At 41.1% G+C, this 16,919-nt stretch overlaps 1 protein-coding gene across 7 annotated transcripts in view; it reads right to left on the bottom strand.

Moving 5' to 3' along the window:
* The window catches only part of LOC140906869 (cadherin-19), a 169,265-nt gene extending 153,040 nt beyond the window's left edge, over positions 1–16,225 (bottom strand). For all 7 annotated transcript variants that reach the window (XM_073331700.1, XM_073331701.1, XM_073331697.1 and 4 more), the window contains exon 1: positions 15,978–16,225. The gene's annotated coding sequence lies outside the window, so the exon portion shown is untranslated. The remainder of the gene's footprint in view (positions 1–15,977) is intronic.
* Positions 16,226–16,919: the final 694 nt, after the last annotated feature.

Consider the following 16,919-nt stretch of genomic DNA (forward strand, 5'->3'; position numbering starts at 1 on the left):
ACCCATTTAGATGATGTAAATGACCTAATAGGTTAGTATTCTACCATGGTGATAACTGAACTCAAATGTCAAAGCATACTTGTAAACAAAATCTGCCTTTTTGCTTAACTGAAATTATGATCCAAAAAGCATAGGAGTATTATCTATGGCAGTTGGTTATTTCTTATTTCTTTCACTTACATGACATAGCTATATGTCTCTAGACACATACTTGTTATATAGGGACATTTCAAGATTTTCTCTACAATACAGTGTAAAGGAAAACTGAAAATGAATGAACAAAATGACATTTAATATAAAACACAGCAGATTGTTATTGTATTTTGGTTTTACCATAATGTGAACTGAAATATATTTTGATTGTGGGGGAAAGTTCTGAGTGAGGAAAATGTCTGTCTCTATTTGTCATTTTTAATTTACTTTTGTTTAAAGTCCTGTAAGTAACATTTCATTGTTCTATGACTAAAAACATATATCCCTTATCTGGTCAGTCCTGTCCTCATTAAAATAATTCTTTGCAGATTATAACCTATAAGTACTTTTGAAACACTGAACCTGATTCTATTAGTTCAATATAAGATATGGATTTGGTTCTAAACCCAAATCTCTCTCTTTCTCTGTCTCCCACATGCATTTTTGAAATGGTACCAATTACTGTAAAATTTGAGTACTTCCTAAAGAGTTGGAAGCCAAAAATTTACAATTAGCCAATGGTCTGATTTTCCTTCTCACTTACCCTGAGGTAGTCAGATTAATTTTTGATTCTAAATTTTTCTGCTTATTTTTTGTTTAGTTTTATTTCCTCCTTCTCTCTTCTCTCTTGTCTCCATTGCTTTATGCTCCTCTTCCTCTTAATTCTAATTCATGTGATCATAATCTCCAGTGGATGAGAAAGCCCTGTCTCCCACTCTCCCAAGCTTCACCCTTGAGGTTTTAATGTCTTAATTCCTGAGGAACAGGGCTGTTGAGAGAGAGATTATTGTCACCTACAGAGATGTGTTGTCTGAAATGCCCATGACCAGTTCTATGGAGTGTCCTAAAAATTAGGATCACAATTTTGAAACTGACATTATTTTCTGTGTCACATTGTCATGAGCAGATCACCAGAATGAGATTCTCTGAACTGCTAGAATTTTTGGGGGAGGGAGGCTGCTGCATTCTGGACTGACTGAGGCTTTTGTAAAGTTGAAGTGCACATTCCATTGGATAATATGGTGCAGTAATCAGCTTGGGGGACAAAAAGTGTGGACCGCAGTGACAAAGCAATTATCTGAGAGGATGAGACTCAGTCTTTTAACCAGTCTCATGTGGAATAAGGTGTTTTTCACAGCTGGAGGTAGTTGAGATTCCAGCAATTGTGAGAAGTCCGAAAGGGACTCCAAGGGAAGAGCAATTTGACAACTTGGTGACAGACTCTTGATCTGAGTGTCTGTTGTGGGGTCAGTGTCAGTTTGACAGTTTGACCATGTGCTTGATTGGTTGTTTGAAAAGTGTGAATTGGGAGTGCTTTGTTCCAGGTGAGCCTTGAGTGGGCCTGACTGTTTTAAAAAGCCAGTCAGCTGAGAACAGCAGAGAGGCTAACAGAGGGAGTTTGCCTGGGAGTTCACCTGGGGAGAGCCCACTGAGGCTTACATCTTGCCAGCTTCTCTGAGTAGTTACTACAACTCCTGAGGAAGCTCATAGAAGGAAGGTAATATGGATGCGGAGTGTTCAGCTGTTGTGACCTTCACTGGAAGTGCCATGTTTGTTTTTCTTCCACAGGACAGAAGCGACTTTGTCTGTACAAAGTGCAAGCTGGTCTCCATATTGGAAGAGAAGGTTCAAGGTCTGGAGCAACAGGTATCGACCCTGCATTGCATAAGAGAAACTGAAGATTTCCTGGACAGACGTCAGGATATGCTTCTACGGACACAACGTTCTGAAGATTCAGAGCAGGCTGCACTGCGGGGACAGGAGGACAGTGAAGAACTTCGGCACATGTGACCTCCAGAAGAAGAAAGGGGAGCGTCCATGTACCAGCAACACAGATACAGGTAAGTAACCATTTTCATGTTCTCTCCACAGGTACTAATGTGGAGAGTGGACTAGATGATACATCTGAGGGAAGGGAACAGAAGGAGACTCCGCCGATTGGAAGTCATGAGATGCACTGTCCTAGGGTTGGGGGTTCCACAACCACTGCTCCCAACAGAAGGAGGCAGGTAGTGGTGGTCGGGGACTCTCTCCTCAGGGGGACTGAGTCATCTATCTGCCACCCCGACCGGGAAAACTGAGAAATCTGCTGCTTGCCAGGAGCTAGGATTTACGATGTGACGGAGAGACTGCCGAGACTCATCAAGCCCTCGGATCGCTACCCCTTCCTGCTTCTCCACGTGGGCACCAAAGATACTGCCAATAATGACCTTGAGCGGATCACTGCAGACTATGTGGCTCTGGGAAGAAGGATAAAGGAGTTTGAGGTGCAAGTGGTGTTCTCGTCCATCCTCCCCGTGGAAGGAAAAGGTCTGGGTAGAGACCGTCGAATTGTGGAAGTCAATGAAGGGCTACACAGGTGGTGTTGGAGAGAAGGCTTTGGATTCTTTGACCATGGGACGGTGTTCCAAGAAGGAGGAGTGCTAGGCAGAGACGGGCTCCACCTAACGAAGAGAGGGAAGAGCATCTTCGCAAGCAGGCTGGCTAGCCTAGTGAGGAGGGCTTAAAACTAGGTTCACGGGGGGAAGGAGACCAAAGCCCTGAGGTAAGTGGGGAAGTGGGATACTGGGAGGAAGCAAGAGCAGGAGCGTGCGAGAGGGGAGGGACTATCAGTGAATTATCTCAAGTGCCTATACACAAATGCAAGAAGCCTGGGAAACAAGCAGGGAGAACTGGAAGTCCTGGCACAGTCAAGGAATTATGATGTGATTGGAATAAAGAGACTTGGTGGGATAACTCACATGACTGGAGTACTGTCATGGATGGTTATAAACTGTTCAGGAAGGACAGGCAAGGCAGAAAAGGTGGGGGAGTTGCATTGTATATAAGGGAGCAGTGTGACTGCTCAGAGCTCAAATATGAAACTGCAGAAAAAATGGAGAGTCTCTGGATTAAGTTTAGAAGTGTGAGCAACAAGGGTGATGTCGTGGTGGGAGTCTGCTATAGACCACCGGACCAGGGGGATGAGGTGGACGAGGCTTTCTTCCAGCAACCCATGGAAGTTACTAGATCATAGGCCCTGGTTCTCATGGGAGACTTAAATCACCCTGATATCTGCTGGGAGAGCAATACAGCGATGCACAGACAATCCAGGAAGCTTTTGGTAAGTGTAGGGGACAATTTCCTGGTGCAAGTGCTGGAGGAACCAACTAGGGGCAGAGCTCTTCTTGACCTGCTGCTCACAAACCGGGAAGAATTAGTAGGAGAAGCAAAAGTGGATGGGATCTGGGAGGCAGTGACCATGAGATGGTCGAGTTCAGGATCCTGACACAGGGAAGAAAGGAGAGCAGCAGAATACAGACCCTGGACTTCAGAAAAGCAGACTTTGACTCCCTCAGGGAACTGATGGGGAGGATCCCCTGGGAGAACAACATGAAGGGGAAAGGAGTCCAGGAGAGCTGGCTGTATTTTAAAGAATCCTTATTGAGGTTACAGGGACAAACCATCCTGATGTATAGAAAGAATGGTAAATATGGCAGGCAACCAGCTTGGCTTCACAGTGAAATCCTTGCTGATATTAAACACCAAAAAGAAGCTTACAAGAAGTGGAAGATTGGACAAATAACCAGAGAAGAGTAGAAAAATATTGCTCAGACATGCAGGAGTGAAATCAGGAAGGCCAAATCACACATGGAATTGCAGCTAGCAAGAGATGTTAAGAGTAAAAAAGAAGGGTTTCTTCAGGTATGTTAGCAACAAGAAGAAAGTCAAGGAAAGTGTGGGCCCCTAACTGAATGAGGGAGGCAACCTAGTGACAGAGGATGCGGGAAAAGCTAATGTACTCAATGCTTTTTTTGTCCCTGTCTTCACAAACAAGATCAGCTCCCAGACTACTGCAATGGGCAGCACAGCATGGGGAGGAGGTGACCAGCCCCCTGTGGAGAATGAAGTGGTTCGGGACTATTTAGAAAAGCTGGACGAGCACAAGTGCATGGGGCCGGATGCGCTGCATCTGAGAGTGCTAAAGGAGTTGGCCGATGTGATTGCAGAGCCATTGTCCATTATCTTTGAAAACTCATGGTGATCGGGGGAAGTTCCGGACGACTGGAAAAAGGCTAATGTAGTGCCCATCTTTAAAAAAGGGAAGTAGGAGGATCCTGGGAACTACATGCCAGTCAGCCTCACCTCAGTTCCTGGAAAAATCATGGAGCAGGTCCTCAAGGAATCAATTCTGAAGCACTTAGAGGAGATGAAAGTGATCAGGAATAGTCAGCATGGATTCACCAAGGGCAAGTCATGCCTGACTAATCTAATTGACTTCTATGACGAGATAACTGACTCTGTGGATGAGGGGAAAGCAGTGGATGTGTTGTTCCTTGACTTTAGCAAAGCTTTTGACACGGTCTCCCACAGTACTCTTGCCAGTAAGTTAAAGAAGTATGGGCTGGATGAATGGACTATAAGATGGATAGAAAGCTGGCTAGATTGTTGGGCTCAACAGGTAGTGATCAATGGCTCCATGTCTAGTTGGCAGCCGGTATCAAGTGGAGTGCCCCAAGGGTCGGTCCTGGGGCTGGTTTTGTTCAATATCTTCATAAATGATCTGGAGGATGGTGTGGATTGTACCCTCAGCAAGTTTGCAGATGACACTAAACTGGGAGGAGAGGTAGATATGCTGGAGAGTAGGAATAGGATACAGAGGGACCTAGACAAATTAGAGGATTGGGCCAAAAGAAATCTGATGAGGTTCCACAAGGACAAGTGCAGATTCCTGCACTTAGGATGGAAGAATCCCATGCACCGCTACAGACTAGGGACCGAATGGCTAGGCAGCAATTCTACAGAAAAGGACTTAGGGGTTACAGTGGACGAGAAGCTGCATATGAGTCAACAGTGTGCCCTTGTTGCCAAGAAGGCCAATGGCATTTTGGGATGTATAAGTAGAGGCATTGCCAGCAGATTGAGGGACGTGATCTTTCCCCTCTATTCGACATTGATGAGGCCTCATCTGGAGTACTGTGTCCAGTTTTGGGCCCCACACTACAAGAAGGATGTGGAAAATTTGAAAAACGTCCAGCGGAGGGCAACAAAAATGATTAGGGGACTGGAACACATGACTTACGAGGAGAGGCTGAGGGAACTGGAATTGTTTAGTCTGCAGAAGAGAAGAATGAGGGGGGATTTGATAGCTGCTTTCAACTACCTGAAAGGGGGTTCCAAAGAGGATGGATCTAGACTGTTCTCAGTGGTAGAAGACGACAGAACAAGGAGTAATGGTCTCAAATTGTAGTGGGGGAGATTTAGGTTGGATATTAGGAAAAACTTTTTCACTAGGAGGATGGTGAAACACTGGAATGCATTACCTAGGGAGGTGGTGGAATCTCCTTCCTTAGAAGTTTTTAAGGTCAGGCATGACAAAGCCGTGGCTGGGATGATTTAGCTGCGGATTGTTCCTGCTTTGAGCAGGGGGTTGGACTGGATGACCTCCTGAGGTCCCGTCCAACCCTTATATTCTATGATTCTATGATGTTAACATTCTGGTCTTCAAAACATTTTCCTCTCCTACGCCAACATCAACCCTATGCCCTGTCTTACTGGGATTCTTCTTCAGCCAACAGTGTTTTATTCAGAACTGCCAGGCACTGGTAATTATGGAATTCTGTGGAAATGATGGAAGTGAAGCATACAGGTCGGCATGAGTGTGTCAGTAGCAGCTGCCAGTGTCACCTTATAGAATCTGACTGATTGTCCACTTCTCAGCTCTTCAGATGGGCATGGTTTTTATCTGGCTCCATGGGGGTGAGCCATAAAAGGCAGAATCTTTTATTTCCTTGTTTTGTTTTGATCTCTTCTTTGAGGAGGTAGTGCTCTATCAGAAGGGTTTGCTCCTACCTTTTCTGATGTCTGCTTCTAGGCTAAGGATCCAGTCTTGAGTCTGATCAGCTATGTGAGTTGCACATAAAGTCACATGTTGGAAATCTATCAGTGGACTGAGGGGACAAGAAGATTTGGTCCACTATGTCTGAGGTGTTGCCAACGTGGATATTAAAGTTTCCTTGGTCACTTGTCCTGTGGACACCATCAATGAGTCAGAAATGTTATCAAATCCTCTGTGAGGTCTTTGTTGTCTAGGGAATCTGTAAGTAGTATGTCTATGTTAGTAATATTGTGTCTTCTTAATATATCTTGCGTTACTGTGAACACAAGCTTAAGGAAGATCTGGAGTAATTCTTTGTTAGGATCCCTCAAAATGACCAACAGCAGATTGAGATTCTTGTACCTACCTCACTTCTTCTACATACAAGCACATGAAGCTGAACTGAGGAAGGAGTTTCTACATTAAATGAATGTCCATACTTTGGTGGGTTTCATTCACAAGATAAATATTATTGTGAGCATCTAATTAAAATATACTATAAAATATTTGCAACTTCAGTACTTTTCTTCAAGAGTGAGAGCAAATGGGAATAATAAAATGTGACAGGGCCGGGCCAGAGGGCTACAGGAGAGTAATAGAAGGCAGACATATTAGCCCCAGGTTAAGTGAGTCCCTTTTCCCTGGGTAAGGTAACAGGGAAGGTTCCAGAACAATCAGGAACCTTCTGGAGACAATTAAGACAGACAGGCTGATTAGAACACCTGCACCCAATCAAGAAGCTGTTAGAATCAATTATGGCAGTCTAATCAGGGCACCTGGGTTTAAAAAAGAAGCTCACTTCAGTTTGTGGTGCGCGTGTGAGGAGCTGGGAGCAAAAGGCGCTAGGAGCTGAGAATGAGAACATGGACTGTTGGAGGACTGAGGAGTACAAGCATTATCAGACACGAGGAGGAAGGTCCTATGGTGCGAATAAAGAAGGTGTTGGGAGGAGGCCATGGGGAAGTAGCCCAGGGAGTTGTAGCTGTCTCACAGCTCTTTCCAGGAGGCACTCTAGACAGCTGCATTCCACAGGGTCCTGGATTGGAACCTGGAGTAGAGGATGGGCCCGGGTTCCCCCAAACCTCCCAACTCCTGGTCAGGCACAGGAGGAGTCGGCCTGGACTGTGGGTACAAAAAAACGGCCAAGCTGAGGGGTGCTGTGAAGCTCCAAGGCGAGCAAATCCACCAGTAAGCGCAAGACCCACCAAGGTAGAGGAGGAACTTTGTCACACAAAGTAACCTGAGAGGACTAAAAAAACCAAAACAAAACAAAAAGTCAACCCTTTTTAGAGAGCACAGGCTACTTGTACAAAATATGAGTTAAAAGCATACCACTTTAGGCTTTGTTCACACAACAGCAGAGACAAAAATGGTACTTGTTCATTCTTTTTTTGGGTGACTTTGCATACGGGATATGGTATGAACAAAGCAAATGTTCAAGCAGGGTTCATGGGCAAGAGAGAGACTTGCCCATAAAGTTCCCCTTAAAAGGTTATATTTAAAATATTTCTATAACTTTTTTATTACTTCATTGTTAAAACATCTGTATTAACCTAAGTAGAATGTTCAACCTATGCCATCCAGTTTAGCTTGGGTATCTTTATTGTTCACAAATTTTGTATTTAGTAACATAACATGAAATAAACTAAGCATATTGTTTTTATTATTTTTCTTTTGTATGCAAAAAATTAAACAGAGAGTCTGAATCACTCATACTGTCATCAAATGCATAGGATTCAGAACATTTGCATTGTATTCTACAGTGTTAAGGAAACATCTCCTATATAATAACTATCTGCTGCATTTATATTCCTTTAGCATATCTTTGTTATTTCTTGTCCTTTGTTTTTTTAATCCTTGTTAAATCTGAAATGGGAGTAATTAATTGCATGTTCCCCATGAGTCTATCACAACAACCTTGGGAATCAGAAAATAAATGGCCTACAATTTCCAAGCCATGTCATCAAAATTATTTTACTGCAATGTGATGTTCCTTGTGCCATTCTAATAAAGATCACCACATTTCACGCACATAAAACTATACTGACAATCAATCCTACACACTCTGGGTTTCCCTACCTGTTGTTCACTTTCTGTAATACCTTTGGACACCTACATTAACTTATTCTATGGTACATCAGCTGCTTGAATGCTTAAGCTTTTAAACAAATGAGCCAAATTTCCAAATAGAACCTTAATCAAGGGAAGGGCAAACCCTTTTGATTGTGATCATTGAAAGGAAGTGGTGACTGGGTTTTTCAGCACCTGGCTTAGCTCACCTTTTATAGAAATTTCAATGACTGCTTTGATAACATCCATCACTAGTTTTAGTTCTTCATCTGCTATTCAGGGATAATATTTAAGAGACCGTGGAGGGGCATAAGGGCCAAAATAGAAATAGATTATATGTATTTTTGTCTTCCGGTGTTGACACAATGGCCCCTATCCCTTGGTAAACAAATAATCTCTGACAAATGAAGAGGAAAGGAATGAGACTACTGCACTGGTGGAAAAAAAAAACAAACAAAAAACCCCCACATTCCAAATCTGACAGATTGCAAATCAGAGAGAGACTTTCTATGTTTTCTAGATCACTGATGTAATAGAGGCAAAAAGTAAGTGTCCCCTACACTTCTCTAAAGTCTAGACCACTAGAATTAATAATTCTAGTGAACGGCGTAGTGACTCTAGACCAGTGATACTCAGACTGTGGCTCGCAAACTGCAAATGGCTCTTTGGTGCATCTTCTGTGGCTCTTTGCAGCATATAATAATTAAATCACATAATGTTTTAATATCAACCAGTCTAAGTTATTAACCAATCAGGATGCTTTTACTACGTTGTTAATAAATTATGTTATCAACTTCACTAAGTTATTAACTTATTTGCTGTGAGTATAATATATACATAAAATATTATATTATATTTAGATAAACTAAATATTTCCCCTGCCATACTATTTAAATATGAATTAAAGAACTTTGGGCTGAGAAGGTAACTGGAAAGTAAGTGAGTTCTTAAAAGTGTCCTGGTAAAGGGAAACTGAGGCAAGTGGTGGGCATAGTACTACATCTCCCTCTGGAAGGCAGAACACAGGCTGTTCTCAAACAAAGAGGGGTTATGCCCTTGCTAAATAAGCTAATACTTAATGTTAATGACTCTATTAATTACCACCCTGAACCTCCCTTTCTGGGGAATGTTACTGGACAGTCCATCATTGGGTAGCTTCATCTTCATGTGAATTATTCTAAATTTCTATGTACCTATCAGTTGCATGGTTTCAAATTTGGTTTTGGTTTTAAAAACTTCACTAATTTGGTCAAAGGTCAGATGTTCCTGTTGACTTTAATAGCTCTGCCATTGGCCTATTTATACTTCTGATGACAAGATATTGCTAACTCAGCTGAGCGATCTGACAGGGATGTGATAGATTAGGAGTTGCTCCTCAGTGACTCTGTTCCTTTCTTTTTGTGATTGTACTGAGGAGAATGTAGCATTGCTACCCACATTTATGAGATTTTTAACAATAATGCATTTAGGGTTTTCTTTATTTGCCTGGCCATGAACCCGGAAGACCTGCTGGATGCTGTTCTACCACCTCTCTTCCTTTTCATGTGTAGGTAACGCTATAGGGGAGACTTTGTGTAATTTGGAATGTGAGTAGGCTTGATTCTCAGCTGGTGTGAATCAGGCCCAATGAGCTCTTCCTCCACTTATTGTGACATCTGGATGATGCATTTTCCTTATTTTTCCAGTGCCTAAGAATGAGATGGCTAAGGTTTAGTCTGAATACTAATCAGCTGATCCTGGTCAGCAGAGGGAAAGCAATTAAAACCTTCCCCTTGCAACTAAAGATGTCTCTTCTAATGCAGAAATACAGACTTCACAAAATTATATTTCACAGCAAGCTTATGGTAACTGAGTTTTAGCAGCTGTAGCATAACAATGCCTTTTCTTCAATGTGGAGGCAACATAGCACATTATTAAATACAATGGATTTTTTTCGGATAGGGTTGTGGTATACAGACATCTGACTAGATGTTAAAAGTTTTCACAGACATAATACTGCAAATCAATAGTCACAATAGGGATGACAGCAACTCTTAAGTAATGTTACAGCAAAAAATATGTATTGTTATACCCAGCGTTCACCAAACGGTGCTGTTACACATAGTCTTACAAGTTCTTCTTAGTATGTGAGCTAGGATTTAATCTTGGAAGAAATAATATATTGCTGTTAGTGGTGGTGTTGTAGCTTTTCTTGGGAAGCTGTGGCAAGGAGCAAAGGATTCTGCTCTCTGGCTTAATCTCTTGAACTAGAGTCAGTTCTCCAGGTAGAGTTTGTCCCAGCAAACTGGGCATTAGTGGCTGGGCTAAGATGCCTGGAAAAAAGAGAATTGCCTGTGTGCTGTTTGACGCCTCCTCTATTCCAAAAGTGGTGTATATTTGTAAATCAAGTTGTACTAAAATATGCACAGAACCAACATCACTGGAGCCTTGCAGGGCAATTTTTTATTGGAGAAGAAATTGGATATCTGCCACTGATCAGTGGAGAAGCAACAATATTTAAACTTGACATAAACATCATTTAATTTGTTGAAACCATCTTTAAGATACTTCATCTGAACTCACTGTTCACATTCTCATTGTTTAAAGTATGTTGTTTTATCACAGCTGACTATCCCTAATTTTTATAAAACAAACAAAATACATTGTCCAACTATGAGAGCTGATTTGAAAAAAAAAAGTTTCTTTTTGTATAAATATGTATGTAGCATTAGGTAAAATATATATTTAACACTTTCAAATCTGTTATATATTTGACAGGTCTCCATATTTGCTTTACAGCTGTTGTGGTATATTAAGTAACTGTGTTTGTGTCCAAATTTTGAAAACACAGATTTACACAATGGACTAGCCACATGCACTCTTAAAGTAGAAAGTTCTAAGATATTGTAATACTTTGCACGAACCTTTCTTTATTTGTGGATCATTTTCCTGGTCGACTGAAAAGGCAATGGGCTCTGACTGCTTATGGTCTGTCACATCAACCTGATTGTGACGCATATGAACTGAGGTCCCTTGACTCCCAGTTCAGTTCCCTAGCCAACAGATCACGCTGATTTTCACCCTTACTTGGGTGAATTTCCTTATGTGAAGTAAGTGATTACCTTTTCTAACACACACAGGGTTAGTTTTGATTCTCCTTTAGGGGAAAAAATATGGGGTTTTAGGCTGCAATATTCTTTCTAGAGTCAACAAACTCCTCAGGGCAGATATTGTCTTCCTGTCTGCATGTCCAATACTTAGAACAGCAGGGAGCAGATCCAGAAAGGATTATATACCAATAATAGCTGAATGCAAGTACATGTTTGTGTTTGGTGGGTTGGTTTTTTTTTTTTTTAATATTAGATCTGGCATCACAAAAAAACAACTAAACCTGATAAACGTTAGGACCAAATTGACTTCTGGTCTAAACTGGCTCAGCTCCTTTGACTTCATTAGAGTTTTCCCAACTTACACCAGCAAAAAAAAAAAAAAAATTCCTTTGTGTTTTTTTTTAAGCAAAATCAAAACTAAACTACATTTAACAATGATCAAATTGATATAACACTTCAACATTTGCCTTATTTTTTTCTCCTGTGCTGAGATCATAAAGAAGTTTCAATGGGCAATAACATTTTTTAAAGAAATTGAAATTTCTGTGCTCTAATATAACAAGAAAACCACTTATAATGGAGATCATCTACTTTGCAGCGTAGCATTGAGGACCGACTCTGCAATAAGCTTGCTGATTTCTACCACACTATTGGTTTCATAGGATTTTTGCCCTCTGAAGGTCTTACAGTGACCACCATGTGCATTAATTTCCATGTTTTTCTTCATTTGGGATTTCCTCATGTGGCCTGTTCATTCCTTAAATTCATGCTTAGTACGAAGGTTTGCTATCTTGCATAATAGAAAGGAAGATATACTACATAATAAAATCTGACAAACATACAAATGACTGTACCATGTTTGTCTGGCTGGTTTATTATACTCTGTATTTAGACACAAATAGTATCTAACAGAATTATTTAAAATCTTACATTAGAGTCCAACACTCTATCCAGTGGCTGAATGTTTGACTCATCAGTAACTGCCTCTCCACCACATCAACCCAGACACGTAATTTGTATAAAAATATCACTTTAGCATTGAGTCAAAACCTTTTGCCAGAGAGCTGATGAGTAAGTGGAATTCTTTAGTGCCCGTGACATGTCTTATGTGGAAAGGGTAGCTAGAAGATGCAAAAAGAACCAAAAATCTGAGAAACAAGTTTAGAAAGTGTCTTTGCCACTATGCCCCGTTTCCCCCTATTTCACAGAGGTGTTTCAAGGCTTAATTAATTGGGCTTCATTCTGTGGTGGTGTAAGCGGGCACAGCTCCACTGACTTTGGAGTTGTACTAATTTACATCATCAGAGGATTTGGCCTGCTGTTTCTAAAGTGCTTGGAGATCCTTAGATGAAAATCATGACTTCTGTATGTATCCATCTTTTAGCATCTGATCTGTAGTTATTCTGTCGATACTCTGACCTCTTTTCAGAATACACCACAGAGTAGTGCAGTGGAGACATCCTCTATTTCAATAGGTATCTAAAGAAGAGTACATGGCTTTCCCTGCACGCTAACAAAAGGGAGTAAAGAGGCATATAAACAGCCTATGATGCGATGTATAAACCCTGCACCAGTGATGAAGGTGTTAAAAACCTGCTGCGGGCAAGGCTGGTCCTGCTTTTCCAGCCCAATCAGTCATGTCAAGGGTGGAATAAGGATTTAGAAACATGAAGTTCCCAGCAGTTGCTGAGCAGTGGAGGGGAGAGGCCAGATGGCAGTGCTATAGCTCCCAAAGGGGATTCCTGGAAGCGTTTGGGCAACTACCCTCAATGAAGGCCCTCGGTATCATTCCTCTCTCCCTTCTCCTTCTTCCCTCCTCCATATACAGGGAAACAGTGACTCTGGTATACTGGTGGTAAAGACAAGTTGGGTAAGCCCCAAGACAAGCTGATTAGGTGGTTGGTGCCGTTCCCTTCTGCTCCTGTTGGAGTTAGACAATCTGAGAATTGAGTAAGTCTAGGAGAGTGGGAGCCAAAAGGCCCATCCTCATCAATCCAAAAAGATTTTTTAAACATTGTGTAATTGGGGCTCCTACTTAGGCAGATGGAGGCACCATAAGGACTTCTAAGCACCTCTCTGGTAGGACGTGCCTGTCAGCAGCCTGAGAACTATGACAGAGCTGCATCAGTGGTAGTTACGGTTCAAGGTGGCAACTCCTTGCTCATCTGCATGGTAAGGGCAACAGACAAAGAGGGGCAGGCAAAGTGACTCCACATCTTGGTGTTTTGGCCGGCATAGCTAAGACATGGAGGAGAAGCAACTTGCATCAGGGAAAGGGTTGTCATATTACATCTCCCTGGAGCAAGGACAAAGGTTGAGGGATTAACTAGGGACCAAACTGTGACTTTTACAACTCTGTGCTGCCCCTTATTCAGGGCTTGTATTCTTGTATTCAGGGCTTGTATTCTTGTATTCAGGGCTCCATATTCTAATCCTAAAAAAAAACACTGACAATCTAGGAAACCATTGAACAATATGGTCCATAGAAAGCATAGAAGTCCATAGAATATGGTCCTATGCCACAATAGGTTAACTATTTCCAACTTTCTCTTCCCTGTATTCTTCGTGATTAAGAAAATGGCCATTAAAACAGGAACTCTGTGTAGGATTTAAACTATACTTGCTCCTTAATCCCTATTTTTATTTCCCACTCCTCTTTGTGACATCATAATTGGTCAAGTGGAAACTAGTCTGTCACAAAGGGTTATAATTTTGGGTGGGAATTAAGCAGAAGGATAATAATGAAAGTAGGAATTGTGTCCTTACCTATACCAATGGGATTAATCCTGATGACTAAAGTGAACAAAGTTGGGCCCAGGAATTTTTTTTTCCTGTTTCCATGAAATTGCAAAAATGAAAAGCTTGGAAAATATATGGTCAGTATGAAAATGAATTTTAAAAACATTTTCACTCAGTTCCTTGCTCCTGAATGAGAAAATGCCTCCTGTCAAACATATACTTCCCTACTAATGGACACAGAAACATAAAACTGAATCCTTTAATATTCTCTATTTTAATTTACCCTGACAGGTGCTGAGCACTTTCCACTCCCAATGAAATCAACAGGTCTGCTCTGATGTCCACTTAAATCAATGGAAAGGCTTCTTCAGTGAGTGTTGGATCAGGCTCAGTGGGCTCAGTTCTCGAGTTGAGGTCAATTCCACTTTATACAAGACCCAAGGGAACAGCAGCCAACGATATGACCTTCCCCTTTTCCCCAAAAGCCAGTTCAGCTACTGGCACAAGTCAGAGAAGGCCTATAGCCCATGAGTCAATCCTTTGCTGCTTCTGATGTTGGTAATACCCCCACTTCTACCTGCTATACATGCGGTCTTGGAAGGATTAGGGGATTTTATTGGTAAATATCAGTACATGTAGACATCACCGCACACACAGACTGACAAATGTTTCCATTAATAATCAAAATGTATAGAGATAAAGGAACAAAAATGCTGCTGGAGAACTTATTAGGTTGACCTAATGATTTTTACTTTGCATCTTTTGACGTGTGATGTAGACAGTTCTGTTTTAACTGTTATAAAGCTTTAACTTCTTGAATCATCACCTGTACTGTCATGACACTGCCATCATTTCCTGCAACTAAACAAATTAAATTGATAAAATTTAAAAAATGCTTAAAACCCATAAGTTTGCACAACTGAATTTAAACAGATAAAAAGAAGAGCTCCAGCATTGGTATGTGTGTAAATGATAAACAAATAAAAACTGGATTCTGCCAAACCTATATATGCAGCATAGGCATATGATACTGTTGCTACATTACACCACCATCAGGATTGGTGGACTATATATGCTGCTGACTCCTAAGCCATCTTTTGAAGAGTTTGAAAATTAGATGCTGAAAAATTAAAGACGCCAAGATGCATAATTAAAAGATAGTGACTGACTGAGGTATTGAGGTGTGAAACGCTATACTATTAATTTATCTTATTTAGTTACAAATATACTTTAATATAGCTCAATACAAGAGATGGGTTAGCTTGGTATACCCAAACACTCTTAAAATAAACATAGCCAGTCAGTTTGTGGTCCTAGAGAGAGATAAATTCAAATCAGTGATGGGGTACAGGGGTGGAAAGGGAAAACTAGAAGAAAGTAGGGCAGAAATAAATAGTAAAACAATGCTGGATCTTGAAACCAGGATTGATGGCATGATTGATGCAAGGGATAGGACGCATCAAGAAGAGGGAACTTAATAAATTGTTAAAGCTGCAGTGTGGCAGAATTGCAGGTAAAAGGTGAGGGGAAGAGCAGAAGGCATAAGAACTATATCGACAGAATGATGGAGACTTGGGAAATGATTCAATGAGCTACTGTGTGCCCTCAATTCCCACCTTAACCAGTTAACTATGCACAGCACCACATAGAAAACACTCAGTTCCTTGTAGCATTATGCCTTTGTTGATCAATATCCATGGCAGAAATGCCCCACATAGGTGATCACATATGCCAGTGTTCTCTCCCATTCCTTTCTAAACTCAATTTCTATAAAAATCTATAGATTATTTGAAACATCACCTCCCCTAAATAATATATACAGCAGTAGGATAGTGATGTAACAAGCCCTAATAAACTCGTAGAGCAGGTAAAACTGTACTGCTTCCTATGCCTCTTCCAAAATCATAATGTCCTCCATTGAAAATATACAGCCTAAATGAATGTCTGGGAGGAGAATCTACTAATTTAAAGTGCCCTCTGTTTTAGAAAGAACAAAAACAGACAAGCAAGTAAAATAATGAATTCCATACCTGGTCTCCCAGTAAAGTCAATTCTCCCGTTTGGAGGATTCCTTCTCTGTGTTTCAGTATCTCAGCATTAATTCACTTGCACACCATTCATCACTATCACAGATGGAAGCTATACTAGCATCTGTAACAGCTGTAATATGCTTTGGATGAAAGATCTCCCTGTTTCCTGATAACAATGGCAATTGTTCTCCAATCTCAGTATTCAGAGTTGGCCTTTAGTAGTTAGAAACAACATACCCAGCTGTGCCGGGAATGAATTTTGCATAAAAACTGGCCAGGCAGCTAAAAACTCAGTGGTATTTATAGTCCATGAGGACCATACTTTTTGAATCTGAAACCAATATATGAGTGTATTGTGGTAGTCTTCCTCTTGCTAGACTGATACTGTTGTATAGTCATGTAAATAGACTTCCATCAGAGATGAATCTGGCAATGAATGGCAGTGGCCTATTTCTGCTAGATATCTCACACAATTTAAATTCCATGGGCCAGATCCTCAGCTAGTGTAAATCTGTGGCATCAAACAATTGTTCTCATATTTGTTTGTAGCCCCAATTTACAGTAGTTCATATAGTATAAGGTAGAAGAAACAGAAGGCAGATGACTGGCTTCTATTTATAGCTTACACTCTGTATCAATGAATGTTGTGTTTGCTGGAGTTTAGCTCTTATTAGCTGCTTTTTGTGATCAATTCTTCCCCTCTGCCCCTTAAGTGAGGTTAATACTCATGAAAAGTGCCAGACTAACAGCTGTACAGATCCAATTCCTTCATTTGTCCTCAGGACAGAAAGCTTCCCATGCTACCTCACTGGTGGCCTTCTTCCTTAAACCACCCAGACTATCAAAACGACTGAGAGGGTATCTCCATTCAACCTTTGGCTTTTCTGTCAATAAGTCTACCATTTAATGCTAACAGGTGGTGACATTCGGTGGTGATTACTT

Source organism: Lepidochelys kempii, chromosome 2, assembly GCF_965140285.1.
Source record: "Lepidochelys kempii isolate rLepKem1 chromosome 2, rLepKem1.hap1, whole genome shotgun sequence".
In the NCBI taxonomy this organism is placed as follows: domain Eukaryota; kingdom Metazoa; phylum Chordata; order Testudines; family Cheloniidae; genus Lepidochelys; species Lepidochelys kempii.